The 11,443-nt window shown below is 35.3% G+C and overlaps 1 pseudogene; it reads right to left on the bottom strand.

Moving 5' to 3' along the window:
- Positions 1-1,786: 1,786 nt before the first annotated feature.
- Positions 1,787-9,269, bottom strand: LOC125857907 (uncharacterized; annotated as a pseudogene).
- Positions 9,270-11,443: the final 2,174 nt, after the last annotated feature.

Here is an 11,443-nt window from a genome sequence, read left to right as displayed (position 1 = left end):
ACATGTATATGATTTTCTCTATATAAGTGTTGTGAGTCGACCAAGCCTAGTACGGGGGGTAGTAGGCCCGTGTAACCGTATCGAGGGGTTGGTACCTTGGTTGCCTAGTACGGGGGGTAGTAGGCCCGTATAACCGTATCGAGGGGTTGGTACCTTGGTTGCCTAGTACGGGGGGTAGTAGGCCCGTATAACCGTATCGAGGGGTTGGTACCTTGGTTGCCTAGTACGGGGGGTAGTAGGCCCGTATAACCATATCGAGGGGTTGGTACCTTGGTTGCCTAGTACGGGGGGTAGTAGGCCCGTATAACCATATCGAGGGGTTGGTACCTTGGTTGCCTAGTACGGGGGGTAGTAGGCCCGTATAACCATATCGAGGGGTTGGTACCTTGGTTGCCTAGTACGGGGGGTAGTAGGCCCGTATAACCATATCGAGGGGTTGGTACCTTGGTTGCCTAGTACGGGGGGTAGTAGGCCCGTATAACCATATCGAGGGGTTGGTACCTTGGTTGCCTAGTACGGGGGGTAGTAGGCCCGTATAACCATATCGAGGGGTTGGTACCTTGGTTGCCTAGTACGGGGGGTAGTAGGCCCGTATAACCATATCGAGGGGTTGGTACCTTGGTTGCCTAGTACGGGGGGTAGTAGGCCCGTATAACCATATCGAGGGGTTGGTACCTTGGTTGCCTAGTACGGGGGGTAGTAGGCCCGTATAACCATATCGAGGGGTTTGTACCTTGGTCCCTAGCTCGGGGGGTGGTAGGCCCGGGTAACCACATTGAGGGGTTTGTACCTCTTTCGCCTCTCCAAGGGGGTGGTAGGCCTTGGAAATACTATATTGATGGTCACTCACCACACATGTACTATGCCCCACTAAATATGATTTATTTTATGTAAGCATCATTATACATATCATCTCATTAATATGCTATCTATCGGGTATGATTATGCACTTTGCCTATAAAGTCCTTATCTAAGGTAATCTTGGGGAACACTTAAGTGTGCTTGAAGAGGATTGTGTGGGCGGTCACTTCTTGTCTCACTCAAGTGTGTCTTAAGGTTATATTAGGTAGAGGTCCTATGGTAATGAAATGACATGTGTCCTTCTAAAGTTAAGCATGGGTTGTATATGGATTTATGTTAAGTATATGTATGGTTGGCTATGGTCTAATATGTTAATGTTGACTTGTATTATGTCTCTTATACTTGTAAAGGAAAGGTTTTATCAAAGGACATGAAAGCATACATTTCTTGTAAATGTCCGTTGTGCATATTTTCTTGCATGGTCTCCATACTTAGTACTTAATTGTGCTAACCCCTTTCTTTCGCTTTTTGACTAAAGTGTAGGGATTTGGAGATGGTGATATGTCATGGCTACTTGATAGGTTTTTAAGAGTTGAAGATGAAGACTTGGTGAGTCCTCATAGATTCGAGGGCAATAACCAACATGTTCTTTTTATGTCTCTCTAGTATTTGCTTAGGTTTTGAGTGGGCTTAGTCCCAATGTTATATTCAAGTATTAGATGGTTTTGAGACATATTGTATAAAGTCTAGAAAGTCTTCCGCTTGCTATTTATTGAAAGTATCTTCGTGTGTGAAGAAAGTTTTTAATTCCTTATAGTTTTGGTGTCTATGCGATGAATGAATGCTAAGAGGCTTGTATTAGACCTCTTCGAGGTCGAGTACGCCGGTTACGACTAGGGGGTGCTCCCGGGTCGTGACAATATGTTGCTCTTCTTTTTTCCCACAGAAAACGTACAACTTAATGTATTTATTGTGACATATATATTCAACAGTTCTCGCTTTGGAAGCAGCCGAGATATAAGGAAGACTGAGCAGATGTATGATCAAACATGTGTTTGACAGCAATAGACAATATGGTATCGAACAATGGAAGTCAATGACTCATAACAAATTGAAGTACAGATTTAGGATCCTCTTTTTGAAGTTCGTGGGGAGGTATAGACAAATTGAAAGACTTTATAACTTTCTCAAGCATCCCCTTGTCTCCATTAGCTTCCACAGTAGCTTGATAAACCTACCAAAGTGGCTCAAGAATAAATTGCGCAAGAACATATGCATCTGGATATGCTCAGAATGGGTGGCTTAAACGAGCAGGGAAATACACTGTCAAAAGTGGCTATACATGGAGAAGGGGACATGAAGAGGAATGCCCATTCTGGAGAGTGGTATGGAACAACAACAGTATCCCTAAGCATCAATTCACATGTTAGTTAGCTATGCATGGAAGATTACTAACCAAAGAAAGACTGAAGGCAATGGATTTGATCACTGATATGAAATGTGAACTGTGTGGAAGCAAAGACCAGAATATAGAGCATTTATTCTTCAAATGTGCTTTCTCTCAAGCATGTCTAACAAAAAAAATGAAGTGGCTTCAAGTAAATATAGTTCAGCAAGATATAAATGGATGGTGGAATAGAATTGCTAGAAAGGCTACTAGAAAAGTAAGCAAAGCATTCCTATGCACAATCACAGCAGCAATTATCTATCACATATGAGGCGCAAGAAATGAACCGTGTTGCAATCAACGTGTCCCAAATCAAACGTGCTAGACCTGATATGGATGTAATGCTACTGTTGCTTTTGTGAATTAGAATATGTTGGTTGTTAGACCAAATAAAATTGCACAAACATAGGCCTAGCCTTTCTTCCACTACTAATTATGGATGACAGCGGAAATAGTGACCTAGATGAATGTTTCCTTGCATTTGCCAAGATTTTTAGTGGGGTTCTTCATGTAGGACAGAAAGTTTTTATGCTTACAACATTGTATGATTCACTAAAGCAATTCAACTATTATGATGTCCAAACAACAAGTAGTTGTATACACAACACATATACCTATTATTCTTTGATTAAAAATGTGAGGGAAAATCTTGAGAGAGACCGTTAACTGAAAAAATAAAATGATTACACAATTTTTCCACCAACGGATATATAAAGTGAATGTAATTATAGAGAATTTGACTTACATGTACATTTCGAGCTCGTTCACCAACAAAAGATTTTCCATCACGACCATGTGTATGGACATGCAAATGTAACTCAATAGGTGTTGGATCTCGACCCTTTTCAATAGCCTATCAAGAATATTTTTTTAAAACATATGAAAATGTGAAAATATGAAAGAATTATATGGTGTAACAGATGATAGTATAAAACAGAGCTCACAAACTACAAACACACTCTAAAAAATTGGGCAGTCAACCCTTTTTTCTTAATAAAAGTGGCCTGCAATGCAACTTCAAAAATTTAACACCCTGAAGGTTTAAGATTATGCATAACAAAGAAGGAATTCACATACTTTTGGACCAATTCAGCCAGCATTCTCCTAAGTAGAATATGAGTCATTATGCTCAATCAACTCTCCCTTCCTATAAACCTCCAATTTAGAGTCTAAAACATTTATTGTGTGGTAAAACAAACCCATCACTACAAGTGTACATGACAACCAAATAAGTAAAAACGAAGTCCCATACAATTATAGCAACATAGTGTTATCAATAATAGGGAGAGTTTATATGTTGCTTGAGTGCTTCATTTGTTCAAAAACCAAAACACTGTCTAGCGCACACAAAATTATATGAGATGTCTTCTTAATACGTTATTATGTACTACTATTCCTATTCACAATTACAACTCATTACTACTATATATTATGCATATAAAGTAAATTAAAAGTGTGTGAAAATATACTTACAAGTCTCTTGCGATGCTCTCCAATAGTAATAGAGCCTCCCATATGAGTCCCCTTTGCAACAACATTGAGACCACCACAACGGTTTTTTGAATTTATTTTTGACTTTTCAATAACCTTGGAATCTTTCCAAAATCTCATCCAACTTTCCCATGTTTCTTCTGGAACATATTTTGGCCGAATTGCTTCCTTTTTTATGCAAGAAATAAAATCATTGTACCTTCTCGCTACCTTCTTACCCCATAGTATCTTCACTTGACTATCAATGGAAGTATCCCAATAGAATTGCTTCTAAAATAATTTTATAAGTAAGCAATATTAGTATACAAACCTTCAAAAGTGATGTAATTTTTTTTATTAAAATGGTGAAATATATACCTTGAATTCTCCGAGATAAAAATCTTTTTTTTCTTGTGAGACACTTTTCCAATTAATTCCATTAGGATCAAATTCACTCTTGAAAGACTCACATATCCTAGTAGAGCAAATATTTGAAGGTTCCAAACTGGAAAAAAATTGAAAAATATTATATGAAGTCTATAATGAAAAAATTACAATATATAAATAGCAATAGTGCAAGTACAAACTTACCCGGAATGAGAAAGAAAAACAAGTGTCTGCTGACCAGAATTATTATTACTCTCACCTTCATCTGTTGTGTTGTTCTGGCTAGATATAGTCGCCTCCCTTATCACATTTCTTTGAGTAGACGCACTTTCGCCTATTGCATTGCTCTGATTAGATATTACAGGAGGTGTTTCAAAATTAACAAATGGAGTACTACCATGAGCTGATGTTTGAACAGGAGGCGAACTAGTATCAACTAACGTTTGAAATTGGTTATTTTGATCTGGTCCAGCAGAAGAATTGATACCACCTTGATATGAATTAGTTATGGAAATGGGAACAGTGGGTATATTAGCTCGACTTGTGCTACCTCAACCTCTAATTAAGGTCTTGCTTGCACGAGTTGTGTTACCTTTACCTCTGCCTCGCGTCATACCTATAAGAAAAATAACTTTCAAATTGCATAGGCCCATACATTTCCAAACTAGAGAAGGAAAAGAAAAGAAAATTTTACATTGCAACTAGGAAAGATTGATCAGATCATTACATTGCAACTTGCAACCACAATATTTCTTTTAAACCAATTGAAGTTGCTAAGCAACTAGCAATTAATAGTCATGCTCTACTTCTCTCCAACAAATTCCAAACGTAACCAAAATGCAACCCAAAAATATCTGATAGTCAAGCACTTAAGTCTATGAATTTTTTTTTATGAGAAGTCAAATTTTTTAGAGGAAGAAAATCCAGAATTAAAAGCACACTGGAAACGGACATGGCAGTTTTTTAGAGGAACAAATTAAATAATATCGACTCTAATGATACATGGCAAGTAGATCATATCATCAGAGACGTCAATTAGCAAAAGATTCAAAAAAAATTATACCTTTAGGAAGTGAACAACATTGCTGATGGTCTTGCCAACTTGGGAGAAATCACAAGGCAGAATATAGTCTTCACATAAGATGTGATTATGCCTTTGAGAATTAAAATTTGTTGAAGAATAATATTCTCAAATACCCAACTTTCACAATCAGAGCACAAAATAAGAACTTTACCTTTGATCATGATTGACAAAACATCATCAAAGCAACCTCTTACAATATCATCAAACGGATGTATAAAACTATCAGAAACAAAGACACAAAGAGTTAACTAAAAGAAAATCGACATACAACAATCATCGAACAAAACCTGACCAAGAACTTGAGTAAAGTTAGTACTCACATATAAAATATGTCTAGAAGCATATTGTTTCTTAAAAAACAACCAGTGAAAACATTAAGTTTAGTACGATTCACTAAGTAGAAATTTGCATCCAAAACATAGTACTATAAACAAAAGTCACTGAAGATAAAACATAGTACTATAAACAAAAGTCACTGAAGATATAGTAGCACATTTCTATCAATACACTAGTCTGTATCTATTTCATCTTCGAACTCCTCATCCTCATCCTCCCCCTCTTCAGTTTCATCCTCAGTTTCACCTTCATCTTCTGTAGATTCTTCTTCTAATTCATGGTGCTCTAACAACAAATCATCATTAATTGGCTCAACATTTCAATTGTCTTCCTATTTGGATCATGCAGAGGTATATCTTCATCAACAGTAATATTCATATCTATCTCATGGACTTCAACTTGGAATGGAATATTTGATTCTGATATTTTGATCCCTCCCTCATCCGGTGATTCAACAATATCTCGAGGTCTAACTTTTAATACAGCTAACCAATCATCCTTATCCCTTTTTGTGCTTGGATAAGGTATACAACACACTTGAGTTGCTTGCATTGCAAGAATAAAAGGTTTATATTTTTTAAATCGGCGACGATGATTAAAACCGATCAATTTATATTGATTGTGCTTCTTAACACCAACATTCATTGTTGTATCAAACCATTCACACTTGAATAATACAACTTGCTTTAAAGGTGCTCTACGATATTCCAATTGTATAATTTCTTGTATCTTTCCATAGTAATCACCAACATTTGGATCAGATATACAAACTCCACTGTTCGTTGTTGATCTTACACTACCGCGATGTATTGTGTGAAACTTGTATCCATTAACAAAACACACTGGATAAGCGCATGCGCTTATTAGTGGTCCATGAGCAAGACTACTCAAGTATTCATTTTCAATACGGTTGGATCGAACCTAGTTAAAGTATTATAAAATTTAGTATAAATTCATAAGATAATTTAAAAACATCATTTTTTAAAAAAATAATAGTGATTGTTTGAGGTTTACATATTCCTTGAACCATATAGAAAAATATGATTCGAGACTCTCATCTATTCGATCTTGAGCTAGATTCGGGAACTCTTCTTGCAAATGTTGCACGTACATGCTTCATTTCAACAAAATAAGTTATATAGAAAGTAACAATGTATGGTCAAATTTTTTATTTTAAATAGGTATAAGATTAAAATTTTACCTCACAAACGACTCAACCTCTTGACAATTTAGTAGAATATAAGTTTAGGCAACCTTAATTTCTTCAAGAGATAAATCTCTTTTTTTTTGCTTCGCCCGATAGCCTACTTGGATGGGTGAATATTGATAAATTTCCTTCAACATCTTTCATAGCACCACTATCATCGTTACAGGTCACATTATGATGACGTGACATAACATAAGATTCAAAATAATGAGAAAATAATTGTGTTGACTCTGCCATCAAGTACGCTTCACAAATGGAACCTTCAACACTAGTTTTATGCCAATCATATTTTTCAGAGTTCGTAGGTACCTATAGAGGTAAACAATTAATTTATAATTTCTTGTCGAGCATACCTTTCACCATAGAAGAAAAACTAATTTACATTTACCTCTCAAAAGGATACATCCATCTATATTGTATAGGACCAGCAATTCGTGCTTCATAAGGAAGGTGCACTGGTAAATGTTCCATTGAGTTAAAGATTTCAGGAAGAAATATGCGTTCCAACTTACACAAAATTTGTGGGATGTGCACCTCTAATCTCTCCAAGTCCACCACTCGAAGAGTAGTTGAAGTAAGATCTTTAAAAAATAAACTCAACTCTGTAAGAGCCTGCCACACATTACTAGGAAGTAACTCACAAAAGGCAATTGGCAATAGTCGTTGCATGAACACATGACAATCATCACTCTTCATCCCAAATAGCTTAATTTTTTTCATGTCAAGGCATCGACTCATATTAGAAGCATAACCATCTGGAAACTTCACACCTTCTAACCAATCAAACAAGACCTTTTTTTTATCCTTGTTTATTGGATATGCAGCTTTAGGATAACTTCCATCAGGATTCCTTGCCAAATGTGTCTGATTGCAATATTTTACAACATCTAAACGTGCTTTCGGATTGTCTTTTGTTTTGCCATCAACATCAAGAACTGTGTTAAATACATTATCAAAGACATTCTTCTCAATATGCATGACGTCAAGATTATGTCGTATCATATTAGAACTCCAATAAGGCAAATCCCAAAAGATGCTTCATTTTTTCCATCCACAAGACTTACAAACTCTTTTATTAACTTCTTTTGCATCTAATTCAGTTACTTTCCTTATCCCCAACTCACATATTTGATACAAAATTTCTTGTCCTGTTCTTACAGGTGGTGGCAATCTGGTGACAATATGACCTTTAAGAAAGTTCTTACGATCTCTCCTACATGGATGATTTTGGTCAAGAAACATTCTATGACTATCAAACCAAGTTGTCTTCCCACCATATTGTAATCTGAAGGATTGTGTTTCCTCCGTACAATAAGGGCATGCTAAGTTTCCACTAGTACTCCGTCTTGATAACATAGAATATGTTGGAAAGTCATCGATAGTCCACATCAAAGCTGCCCGTAATTGAAAATTTTGTTTTTTTGAGATGTCAAATGCTTCCACACCTGTCTCCCACAATAAAGTCAATTTCTTTATTAGAGGTTGTAAATAAACATCAATTTTTTGTTTAGAATTGTGTGGCCTTGGAACAATGATAGTTAAGAACATGTAAGCCACCTTCGTACACATCCCCGAGGGTAAATTATATGGAGTGACAATCACCGGCCATGAAGAGTATTTTCTTCCAGATTGAGCAAATGGCTTAATACCATCAATACATAACCCCAACCTCACATTCCTTGGTTCGGAAGCAAAAAAGAAATGGGATGACGTATTACACCCTCTTCTTGTATATGCTCATGATGCCATCTCATGTTGGCAGCTATAGCATGAGATGCATATAATCTCCGCAATCTAAGAATAAGAGGAAAATAATACATTTGTTTGTAAGGGACCAATTTTCTCTTACAAGAACCAACACGACGTTTAAACCTCTCATAGCCACAAAACTTACAAGATGTTAAGTCCTTATCATCTTCCCAATACAATATACATCCTGAGTTACAACAATTAATCTTCTCAACAGGCAAACCCAAGCAACGTACTAGCTTCTTAGTTTGATAATAACTATCGAGAACCTTGTTATCTTCAGGTAATGCCTCTTTCAATAGTTGTATCACTTGATTATAACCCCTCTGTGACAAACTATTCTCCATTTTAATATTTAGCATCCTAGAAACTACGGCAAGTTGAGCGATGGAGGAACCAGGATACAATTCTGCATCAGCGGCTTGAAGTAAATCATAAAACCTTTGTGACTCCATTGGAGGTTCACAATGATGAGACGACTCAAATTCGTCATTACTATAAGATTGCCAACTCGAACCCTGACCAAAGTTTGATTCAGCTGCATCCAAAACCATTTGGCGATATAGATTATCATATCCCAATCCAGGTTGTGTATCATTGGGTAAATCAATAGACATCTCATCGATCACTTCCTTTTCTCCTTGATACGTCCAAACAAAATAGTTCTCAACAAATTCAAAACGAAAAATGTGTAGTAGAAAGTCATTTACACCGGCTATAAAACTAGAATTAAGAGCCCCTCGACCATCTAATCGCGTGTACATCCAACTACGCTTTATATTATCCATACTCCTATTTAATGTTAAAAAAAACACAAAACAATTAGAGTTATTTACAAAATTAGAACTGAAGCAGTTACATCTGCCTGTACTTTTATTTTAACAAATTCAGAAAACCTCTAACTTTCTAGTTTTTACAGCATCATAAAACAGCTATATCAAACCAGCAGAAACTTAAATAAAAAGTGTTCCCTAAAAGAAAATTCACATACAACAAGTTGTTGTTTACTTACCACAAAAATTAACAAGTTAACAGAACTAGTGGTGTAATGTTAGAATGAAAAGAAGTACTACATTTTTATCTAATATTGAGTCTGATTAACCAGAAAACAACAGAGAGCAAGGGAAGAGGGAAAGTCTAGCTTATGTCGGTTTCACTAAGTTTCATATATCAAACAATTAAACAAAAATAAACAAAACAATATGACAGAATGATATCTGTTTATTGAGATTTTAGAATATGTCATGTTTAATGTACATCAACTCATATACAATTTCATTACTCTATTATGTAAAAAATCTGGAATACCATAAAAAAAAAATTCATACATTTGTTTCAGTCTCTTCTTTACATACAGGTATGCACTTATACTAACATATTGTTTTGTTACTTTTCTTTGCACCATACACATTGTTTTGTTATGTTTTTATGTACGTAAGCACTGAAATAGTAGAAAAAATATCTTTTGATTTTGGAAACAAAGTAAACTAGAGTAAAAAATCTAGAAAGGAGAAAGCTTTAAGATCTAAAATTATCAAATAACTACAAATAGAAAATATTTTTACCCATAAAAAGAAAAGAAAAATAGATCCTTCAAAAAGATAAATAAAAAATTCAAAGAGTAGTGCAAATAATAATAGTGACCATTGTTACCCTAACTAAAATATATCAGAAAAAGATGACGAAGAGTACTGCAAATGAACCAAAGATGAAATAACTATAAAATTTTAGATAATAATAGACACTATTGTTACCTTTTGATGAACCAACAACAATGAAATTGGTTTTCCTTAGAGCAACGAGCAGCAACAAGCAACAAAGAGAAAGATAAACTCGAATTTCCTTCCCAAAGAGCAACAACCTATGCTTTTGGCAAGGTTCTCTTTGCATAGAAGGCACTGCTATGTATGTGTATTTAGTGTAGAGAGTGAGTGATTTAATTTGTGTGAGTGAGATTTGGGCCCCAGAAATTTTTTAATATAAGATAGAGACGAAAAATTCCATCGCTATGAAATTTCATCGCTGTGTATCACACTATAGTTTAAAAAGAAAGGTAGTCACAATAAAAAATTTAATAGCAAAAAACTCAATAAAATTAGCGACAAAAGATCCGTCATTGATTCCGTCGCTAACACTTAAATGTAGCGACAGAGTTAAGTTTATCGCGATTTCCATCGGTAATTATCTAATTTAATAGGCAAAATAAAGGCGCCAAACTTTAGCGCCTAAATTTAGTGATGGATTTTAGTTTTTGTCGTTATTCCGTCGCTATTTAGGTCCCAATATTTTATTCGATAATTTAGCGACCAATTTATTTTTCCGTAGCTAATTCGTCGTTATTTAGCGACAAATTATTGTTTGTCGCTAAATGCTATTTTTTTTATAGTGAATGAAGAACTATATCTCAATATCACAACAAGTTTAATGCACTCTGTAAAAATACTTCCTAACACTAAAAATGGAAAATCTACTCGGGAGTTCAATGGTCAACAGATTTTTAGTCAATTTCCATTTGAACCTGCTGTTAAATTCCTTATGTAACACCCCAAAAAAAATTTGAGCTAAGACTTGAACCATCATTCGTTGTGAGTAGGATTTTACCAAGGAATTAAAATTTCTTAAGTGTTAAGTTCACTAGATGTAGCACCTTGAGTTCAAAAAAGAACTAAATTGGAAATAGCAAAATCTGAAATTTTGCAAGTTATGCTTAAGTATGAGTTTTGGGTCAACTTCAAACGACCATAACTCTAAGTTCAGGATGATTTAGGTGTGCTACCAGATACCGTAGAAAATATCTTTGAATTTTCTTTCCAACGCCACTGAGTTTGCTAAGTTTCGAGTTCGGATTAGTGAGATATAGCCTTTTGAAGTTAGGTTGTCCAGTTAAGGAAAGTTAGCCGGAAATAGTAAGGGGTATTTTGGTCTTTAACTTACCCAATCATATTGAATTTGTTTTTATTAA

The sequence above is a fragment of the Solanum stenotomum genome, chromosome 3 (genome assembly GCF_019186545.1).
Source record: "Solanum stenotomum isolate F172 chromosome 3, ASM1918654v1, whole genome shotgun sequence".
Taxonomy (NCBI): Eukaryota; Viridiplantae; Streptophyta; class Magnoliopsida; order Solanales; family Solanaceae; genus Solanum; species Solanum stenotomum.
Note: the sequence above shows the minus strand (reverse complement) of the source record. Positions and strands in the feature narration are given on the sequence as shown.